Genomic DNA, 10,184 nt, shown 5'->3' on the forward strand with positions numbered 1-10,184 from the left:
TTGGCTGGGGAAAAAAGGGAAAAAAATTAGGAAGTGTCAAAACATTCCATCGACCTGTTCTAAACCAATTGTTTCAATATTTTTTTTGAATCAACATTTTCAGAACCTGTCCAAATTTTGTTTGGGTAAAATGAAACATTGTGAATGTCATTTTGAGTAAATATTTGAAATGTTACATTCAACCCAAAGAACATTTTCAGTTTTTCATTTCAGCAAGAAAAAAAAAATCAGTGTTGGTGTGAAATAAACTAAGATTTTGTCCCGGGTTGGCCAAAGTGAATAATCAACTATTCACTCAGCTCCAGTTGTGGAGCAACTTCAATTGTTTCAGAACAAAGTTTTATATATTAAAATATATAGGTTTTGGGTAGAGAGCAATTCTACTGGTGGAAGTTACACACACTTCTAACATGATGAAATTCTGATGGACGCAAATTCCTCACGCTGCACAGCATGTAGCCACAGGACTAATACAATTTATCCCAAGTAGCACTGAAAATTCCGGGCAGGAGAAATTCTGGACTCACCAGACTTCACTAAATGCGTGAAATAAGAAATGACAGTCTTATTACTGTGGGCTTCTGTGTGGTGCTCATCATTTTAATATTTAAACACTTCACATATATGAATAGATTCCCTTTAACACCACACACAGATAGGTGGGGATTGCATTATTATCTCCCATTCACACTTGGGGAACTGAGTCACAGAGAGAAGAGATTTGCCCAGTGTCAGACAGGAAGCCTGTGAAAGTGCCAGGAATATAACTCAGATCTCCTGAGTCCCAGTCTAGTACCTTAAGCGTAGGGCCAGCTTTCTTCCAACCAGAATCTCCCTGATATAGGCAAGTGCTTTGAAAACATGGGAGACAGGATTAGGGAGGTAAATGGGCCAGTAAGCCAAGAAACAGAATGCCTGAACTAGCTAAGGTAAGAGGGAACACCCAGGGAACACTGGACAAAATAAGCCTGGAATGTAGGATGAGGTAAAAGGTAAATCATACATGCACAGAGCATGCTGTATAGGGATTGGTCCCTACAAAGCAACCAAGCCAATCCTGAAACGTGTAATGCAATGTATAGTAAATGCCATGTAATGTGTAAATGTCTATAAAGTAAGAGGTTTGCTGTGTAACTTTGGGTGCCTGGTACACCCTATACCTAGGGCCCTACCAAATTCATGGTCCATTTTGATCAATTTCATGGCCAGAGGATTTTTAAATTGGTCAATTTCATGTTTTCAGCTGTTTAAATCTGAAATTTCAAGGTGTTGCAACCGTGGGGGGTCCCAACCCAAAAGGTACCCGAAATAGGGTCTGATCTCCTCACACTCTTCCCCAGAGCTGCCATGCAAGGGAAGGACAAGTCCTGTCCCTGCCCAGCCCAGCAGGGATTCGCGGCTAGGAGCCCCCTGGCTGGAGCGCTTCCAGGAGCAGGAGGAGATTGAACCCACATCCACTAGCCTCCTCCAGCTGCAGGAACCCCTAGGGCTGGGGCTTCCTGCAGCAGGGAAGCACTCAGAGGTGGGTCTGCTCTCCCCCTGAGAGCGAGCGCGACCATGCAGGGGAAGGACAAATCCTCTCCCTTCCCAGCCCAGCAGGGACTCGCAGCTAGGAGCCCCCTGGCTGGGGCACTTCCAGCAGCAATGGGGAGATCAGATTTCATGGGGAAGTGCTTATTTCATGGTCCATGACACATTTTTCATGGCCCTGAAATTGGTAGGGCCCTACCTATACCCACCTCCATGCTCGAGTGTGATCAACTCTGTGTAGCTTTGTTGTATGCCAAATAAAGGAACCTGAGTAACAAGACTGGAGTTGAACAGAGTTCTTCAGGAATTGAGTGGAAGAGCTCTTGTGGGACCCCCAATATACCATACCAATTTTCTTGTGGTATTTCAGCACTTCTGCTTCCAGTCCAGCTGGAACCAAGAAGTACCGATATACTAACATACAACAAGGTGGGGACAACTAAGCTTAGTTTCTTGTTCCTCGAGTCAAACTGCTTCATTCACCCTAATGAGCATGATCAAACTTGAGTCAGACTGCGAGCAAATGAAAAGCCAGCCCAGCTACAGCCATTAGCGTCATCGCTACCACTCTATCAAGGTTCTGTGAAGAACGGGCTTTCCTGGCAGAATTGTCCTAGCTGAGACATCCATTTCTTCCCACTGCTATTAAAAAACAGTGAGGGCAAGGACACCAGTTTGGCTGATGCAGTGAGACACTTTGCCGTTTGCACAGCCCTCGTACAGAGGGATAGCTGTCTGCATGACTAGGTTTGATTAGGTGTTCTTAACACCATCTTAAACAGCCGGTCTGAGACTCCCCATCAAGAACATTAGTAAGCACAACAGGGATTATGCAATGCAAGTGCTGAATAATGGAGCAGCAATTGGAACAGAAATAACTGCCTCTCGTCAATAACTTGCAACGCTCCATTATAATTGTCTGTAATTTCGTCATAACCTTTCCCAAACAGGAGTAATGATATTGTAGAACAGGGAGTTACATCTTTGGTACACAGTTAACAGCAGTTCCCAGCAGGAGCATGTCAGCACTGGCATTGAGGATACCCTTTCACAGCCAGAATCTAAGAAATTAAGTCCCCTTTCAGTGTGGCACAGTCACCATTTGGTATCAGTGACCAAATTTGTTCCAATTACCATTCACTGAGTGATATCTCTAAGCACCCAGCCCTACGAACACAGCCTGGGGTTGGAAAAGTAAACCCTGTTCTTTGACTTTCTTCTCCACAGTAATAAATATCCAATTGAGTTAATACAGATTTTCATGAGTAAATCCAGTTACCAGCACTGAACTCTCCTGCATGCTCCCCCCACCTCCACGTTCTAGGACTGCCCTCCTGGCTGGACTTCTTGCGCCTCTGCACAACTTTTTGTCTGGACACTCCAGATGCATTTAAACATAGAACATCCCAAGGCAACAAAGCGTTGCCTTCGCCAGGAGCCTGCCTTGGGAAGTGATAGACCTACAAATTAAGAGTGAAGTGAGTCTGCATTGCAGAAGATAAATACTCTGACAAGGTGTACTGAGCAATATCAAAGCACATAGCTCTACTTTAAAAAAAAGCTATCTTAAAACAAGGGTAAGGGAAGTAGAAGTGAGTCAAGAAAAACCACCAGGGCACTGGAAGTAATGATCCCAGTGCCGGGCAGAGAGAGAAAATCCTATAGCACAACAGAGATGAGCGTTGTGCCTTAGCATCTCTGTATGTCACAAATACAAGCAACTAAAAATCCACTGATAATATTAAGAAAAACCATAACTTGGCCGCGCCCCTGCCCATTGAAGTTTCTAAAAATGGTGGGAAAGTCGTTTTGGCCAACTCAAATGTGTTCAGGATGCATGTCTGTTGGAGATGCACAAGTGTGCCTTATTTTCAGTTGGGAGAAGTTGGACTTTCTGCCCTGCCAAATTTATGTGACCCATTATATCAGTAACTCATCAATTAAGAGTCAGACGCTTGCTGACTCTCCTAGATATTCCATATATTCTCAAGAGTTTTCTGGGGGGCTGTTGTAGTTAAGTTATTCTTCAATCCCTCACCTCGTTCACTATACAAACCTTATTTCTGCATCAAATACAGTTAAGACTGGATCATAATGTGTATGCACGAGGGACTAAATTGAGATTGTGTAACCCCTTAGTTAGTGTATTTTACATGTACCACTTTGTGCTGGATCGACACAGGATATCAGTCTGCTACAGCCCCTGATGACAGAGCCTACTATAGTGACTCACATTTTTAGCTCTGGAGGTTCTCAATTTAGTGTCTGGTGTTAAATGAAATGACAGTCATCACAGCTGCACAAGGAAACTAATTTCTGAATGCTTGACTTTACAACCTTTACATTCTTTTGATGTATTTTTTCAAATAGATATAATTTTATAATTTGGAGGAGGATTGACTATAACTATGAATTGACAGCTTTGAATAGATTCATACATTCAAAGGCCAGAAGAGACCACTGTGACCATCAAGTCTGGCTGTATAACACCATAGAACTTCCCCCAAAATAATTCCTAGATCAGATCTTTTAGAAAAAACATCTTGATTTAAAAATTGTCAGTGATGGAGAATCCATCACCATCCTTGGTGAGTTGTTCCAAATGTTAATTACCCTCATTGTCAAAACTGTACACCTTATTTCCAGTCTGAATTAGTCTAGCTTAACTTCTAGCCACTGGATCATGTTATACCATTCTCTGCTAGACTGAAGAGCCCACTATTAAATATTTGTAAAAGCAACAAAGAATCCTGTGGCTTTTACAGATCCAGACTAACACGGCTACCCCTCTGATATTAAATATTTGTTCCCTATGAAGGTACTTCTAGACTATAATCAAGTTACCCTTTAACCTTCTCTTTGTTAAGCCAAATAGACTAAGCTCCTTGTGTTTCTCACTATAAGACATGTTTTCTAATCCTTTAATCATTCTCATGGCTCTTCTCTGAACCCTCTCTAATTTATCAACATCCTTCTTGAATTGTGGACACCAGAACTGGACACGCTATTCCAGCAGCAATTGCACCAGTGCCTGTTTATGTCGCCAAGGATTGAATTAGTCCTTTTGGCCAAAGCATTACACTGGGAGCTCATATTCATCGGATTATCCACCATGACTCCCAAATCTTTTTCAGGTCATTGCTTCCCATGATAGAGTCCTCTTCCCCTCCCCCCCATCATGTAAGTATGATCTACATTATTTGTTCCTAAATATATATGTAGCAGGGTGGACCCTGCTCCTGCTGTGAAGAGGTTTAAAAAGTGGCCTGGCAGGGCTTGAGAGCAGTGGCTCTCAAGGCTGAGTTGATTGGGGAAGTGGCTGCAGCTGGGGGCCACGCCCCAAACAGAGCAACAGGGCCTTATAAGAAGGCAGGGCAGCCAGAAGCCACACAGTCTCTCTCTGCTTGTAGAGAGAGATGGGCCTGGCTGCAGGGAGCTAGACCAAGTACCTGAGGGAAGCAGGGCTGGGGAAAGGCTGAGGAGCTGGGGAAGCTCCAGCCTAGAAAACCCCAGGCTGCAGCCTAGCACAGGGCAAAAGGTACTGGGGGTTGCAGGGGGCAACCTAGGGGTAGGCCAAGGCAGCAGGTCCAAACCCCCTTTGCTGATGATGAGTGCTGGCTACTGCAGTCTGCCCCAGTGAACGGGGGCTAGATAGAGACTGGGCAGTAGCCACTACTGAGGTGAAGTGGGGATAGTAGAGTGGGGGTTCCCCTGGGAAGGGGAAACCCAATTAAAGGTTAAAGGGGCACTGGGGTCCTGGGAGAGACATGGGGCCAATAGTAAACAGGTGGATCACCGGCCTGCAGAGGGCGCTCTGGGCTGGAACAGAGCTAATTCCCAGAGTCACCAGCAGGAGGCGCCGCAGGGGGTGAGTACAACCCTGTTACAATATACATTTAGCCATATTAAAGTTCATATTGTTTGTTTGAGCCCAGTTTACTAAGCTCTCCAGTAAACCACTTCTCCACTTTTTAGGTCCTCTGCAAACTATCAGTGATAATTTTATGTTTTCTTTCAGGTCATTAATAAAAATATTAAATAGTGTAGGGCCAAAAACAATCTCTGCAGGACCCCATTAGATCACACCCCTTCAGTGATGATTCCCCATTTCCAATTACATTTTGAGACCTACCAGTTAGCCAGCTTTTAATCTTTAACATGTGCCGTGTTAATTTTATAATCTTTCTAGTTCATTAATCAAAATATCATGCCATACCAAGTCAAATGCCTTTCAGAAGTCCATTACATCAATGCTATTACATTTATCAAATAAAGATATTAAGTTAGTTTGACAGGATCTATTTTCCATAAACCCATGTTGATTGGCATTAATAATATTACTCTGCTTTAATTCTTTATTAAATCAAGTGGATCCTAGACCATTAGGAGAGGAAGGTCATGATGTGTTACCCAAAGGATATTTTCCCTAGGTTTACAATATGGTCTTGGGTTTGATTTATGACTATAGTGTCAGGAAGTATTGTCGTCCTCCCTGCAGGTAAAATATGGGAAAGCAAATAATTTAATTTATAGTTTTATTAGTATACAGTATCAGAGGGGTAGCCGTGTTAGTCTGGTTCTGTAGAAGCAGCAAAGAATCCTGTGGCACCTTATAGACTAACAGATGTTTTGTAGCATGAGCTTTCGTGGGTGAACACCCACTTCTTCGGATGCAAGCAGTATACAGTGCCATTTTATTAATGTACAGAGTTCAAATCAATTAGTAAAGCTCACTAATAAAAGGAACTTATTTATATTACATATATATGTTTTATTGGAAATGGAGCTGAGAGAGAGAAAATATATACATACAACAAGCCTTGTACATTCATTTATTATTTCCTTTGCAGTTTTGGTTTGCTTACTAGCACATACGGTGTGAAACAACATGACAGAAGTGACTACCAGTAAGTGATACTTTCTAGTTCTCTTGTGACTTATCCTTCCCCTTCTCCTCTCCCTCCCCAACCCCTGCCCCTCATGGAACATGCCTGCATAACACTGACAGACCCCAGTCGTCAGTGGGCGGGATCAAACCTGGAGCCTCTGGAGCTTAGTACATGAGCCTCTACCACATGAGCTAAAAGCCAACTGGCTATTAGCTAAGGCAAAAGCAACTCCTTGGAGGAAAGAGGAAAATACAGGGCTGGCTCCCTGAAAAGTAGGTGGAATGCTGTACAACTGAAATATGACCAAGGGCATCATTGATATCGCCACTGTTAAACAATTGCAACAAACCTTGTACAAAGTGAGGTGTCAATGGAAATGTTATGACCAGTGGTGAGCTGGAGCAGGTTCCCACAGGTTCTCAAGAACCGGTTGCTAAAATTAGACCTCTGTGGAGAACCGGTTGTTAAAGGGCCAGGAGGTGGGCAAAGAACTCTGGTCCGCGGGCTGGACCATCCTGTTGCTCCCAGGATTCCCAGCTGGGGAGGCTGAGGCTCCCCCGGCCCTTCCCCCGCTTCCTCCCAGGTGCAGCGTGGCTGCCGGCATCAGCTGGGCAGTTCAGCTGAGCTCTGGAGTCGTCCTGCTGCCGCTTTTTGAATGGCCCAGCAAGGTGTGGGGTGCGGGGGCTGCTGCAAGCTCCAGGGCTGGCCAGAGGAGAGGGGAGGGGGCAAGTGGGGTAATTGTCCCAGGCCCTGCAGGGGCCTCCGGCCCCATGAGGATCTCTCCCTGGCCCCTCCCCCGCTCCTCCCCCTTAAATCAGAACTTTTTATAGGGAACCGGTTGTTAAGATTTTGGCAGCTCATCACTGGTTATGACTTGCTAAACATGATTATCCTGATTATATTCATGCACAGTTTTGCATCTGAAGTTATGAATGTTGGCTATATACCTGTATCACCTGTATATACCTAATCCCTCAAGCCTATTTTAATTCATTTTCCATGGTCACTATTCCTTTCCCAAAAAGACTGAAACTTCTATGTACTTTTCGCTTCTACAGTATTTGCTGGCAATTCCCCACTGTCATAGATCCCACACATGCTACCATCATATATTGTCAAAGCCCCTTTGGACAGAAGGGCCTGCTGGACCAGAAAGAGGGCCCTGAATCAGTTCCACCGCAGCCTTTTTAAGCCAAAAATCCTGTCTTTACTTTTTTAGGCTATGTCTACACTACAACACCACAGCTACACTGCTACAGTATAGGTATTTACTACAGAGATGGGAGGGGTTTTTCCATTGATGTAGGTAATCCACCTCTGAGAGGCAGCAGCTCTCAGAAGAATGGAGGGTAGGGGTTCTATAAATCTATCAGCAACAGGTTCAGAGAGGGTGGCCCATTCATATCAATAAGTGAGTGGGGCAGGGGCCCAGTTAGGAGGATGGAGAGACTCATGGACCTAGGGAAGCCTGACTGAAGCAGGGGCAGGAGTCCCATGGTAAGGGGAATGAGGGGCCCAGCTCAGCGTGCAGCTCAGTTCACATAATTAAAGTACTGTGGAACCCTCCAGTAAGCTGCTGCTTGTGATATGTGTACGCAGCAGCATAGGGCAGGAGACAGCAAGGAGCAACTTCTTACATGTTAATGGTTCTCTGGTGCCATCTAATGGCTTAATGGGATCAGGAGGGAGACCTGGAGGGGCTACTTGTTGCAGAAATTGGTGAGGAAGGGGGTGGATAAGGAGAGAGAGAGAGAGACAGCAGCCGTCTCTCACATGCATGAAGTTACTGTAACAACCATGTAATAAAACTATTAAGGTTCTGGGACCTAGACCATGGACAAGATTTCTCTCACTGGCCCTGTTAGCAACTACACACTGAAAACCTTTCAAAGCATCATCATTATCCCCATTCCACTATAACAAAATGTACAGGAGTGGTAGCAGCACAAATGAATCACATAGCAACCATGTGGCCTAGTGGAAAGACCACAGGACTGAGACTATTCTTGGCTCTGTCACTGACTTGATGGGTGACCTTGTACAAGTAATTTCACCTCTGTGTGTCAGTTTCCCACCTGTAACATGGGGATAATTTAAAGATTTTTAAGCTCTAATTAAAAGCATGAGATAAATGCTATGTCTTTTGATTATTACCTAGCCGCAGTAGCCTGTCAGTTGCAAACCTAGGTGCGAACAACAACTGCCTCAACAACCATTAACCCCTACCAACAATCATTTCTCTTTCTATTTAAAGAAAAGTAAAAATTAAGGTCTTGACTACACTGAAAACTCACATTGGCATAGCTATGTCTCTCAGGACCATGAAAAATCCACACCCTTGAGAGAGATAGCTATGCTGACCTAATCCATGGTTTAGACAGTGCGAGGGTGATGGAAGAATTCTTCTATAAACCTAGCTACCCCTTCTCAGGGATATGGATTAATTGCAGATATGGGAGAACCTTTCTCATCACCATAGTGAGTAGCTGCACCGCTGTAGTGGTTTAAGTGTAGACATGCCTTAAATGACAAAAAGCTTTGTTAATGTAGCGTTAAGGTTGCCCAGTGATAGCTCATGACTGATGAGTTTTGCTCAACTCAATGTTCTCAAACTTCTGAAAAACAGGAAATACAGAGTTAAGGTTAATGCACAGGCAAGCTTAACTCTGGCCTCTCTGAGCAATGCCTAAATACACCCATAAAACACACACACACACACAGCCTTTTCACTGTAATGGGCAGGCACCACATAAACTTGCCCTACACTCAATTACTGAGCTTGCTCCCCCAACAGAATATCATTTGGTGTCCTTTTACAACCCTCTGCACTTGCACACAGGTTACCACCTAAACCTATACTTTCTCCTACCCATCATGAAATCCACAGACTGCTCTCATATCTTGCCTCACTACTGACAATACCCATGGCAAGAAGATGCAAGTGCTCTGCTATTGACACAGCCTACACAAGTCTGCATTTAAATGATGCAGACCGGAACCTCAAGGTACACATGCACCTCTTTCCTTTGATAATACACAAAGGGACGCAGACCCAGATCTCCTCATAATCGCAATCACAGCTCTTCCAAGCTGCTCCAATTTATTCCTCCCCTAGTCAGTACAGTTACATCTAGCAAAGGGAATGCAGCTGGAGTGCATGCAGATAATTCCCAGTGGCTATAGTCAGTTCTGGGGTGGGGGTGGGGGTGGGGAGGCAGAGAGGAAGCATTAAGGTTGCAGAGGCATTTACCTTAACTCCATATTTCCTGGTTTGCAGATGTTTGAGTTTTGCTGATCTCAATACTCGGGAAGGGCACGAGCTATTGCTGAGCAACTCTAACTTTGCATTATCAAAGGAGTTTTTTACCATTTAATTATTGATGTTTCTATAGGGTAATCTTAATTAATGCCATGACTTGTTTCAGTCACCACATTCACTGCCACCATCCGATATTTGGATTACATGTGATTTCTGGGGAACGTGGAGTATGCTGAGAATTTTCCTTGCGGAGGAAAACCCACACGAACTGAGGGATATTCAGCAACAAGAAAAAGATCCTAAAATCTAAGACTAGAGCCCAACACACACAGCCTTCCCCAAACCTACTATATTTAATATCCACAGAGGTGTTCCTTAGAGCAGCTGCACAAAGGGTGCAGTATCCTTGCTTCCCAAAAGGTCCCTGCTTATTGTTGCTGCTACCACCATTGTTCAAAGCCACTTGTAGGCTTCTCGTGATCATGTCACTCTTCTGCTCTGCAACT

This window comes from Mauremys reevesii, linkage group 3 (genome assembly GCF_016161935.1).
Source record: "Mauremys reevesii isolate NIE-2019 linkage group 3, ASM1616193v1, whole genome shotgun sequence".
NCBI lineage: Eukaryota > Metazoa > Chordata > Testudines > Geoemydidae > Mauremys > Mauremys reevesii.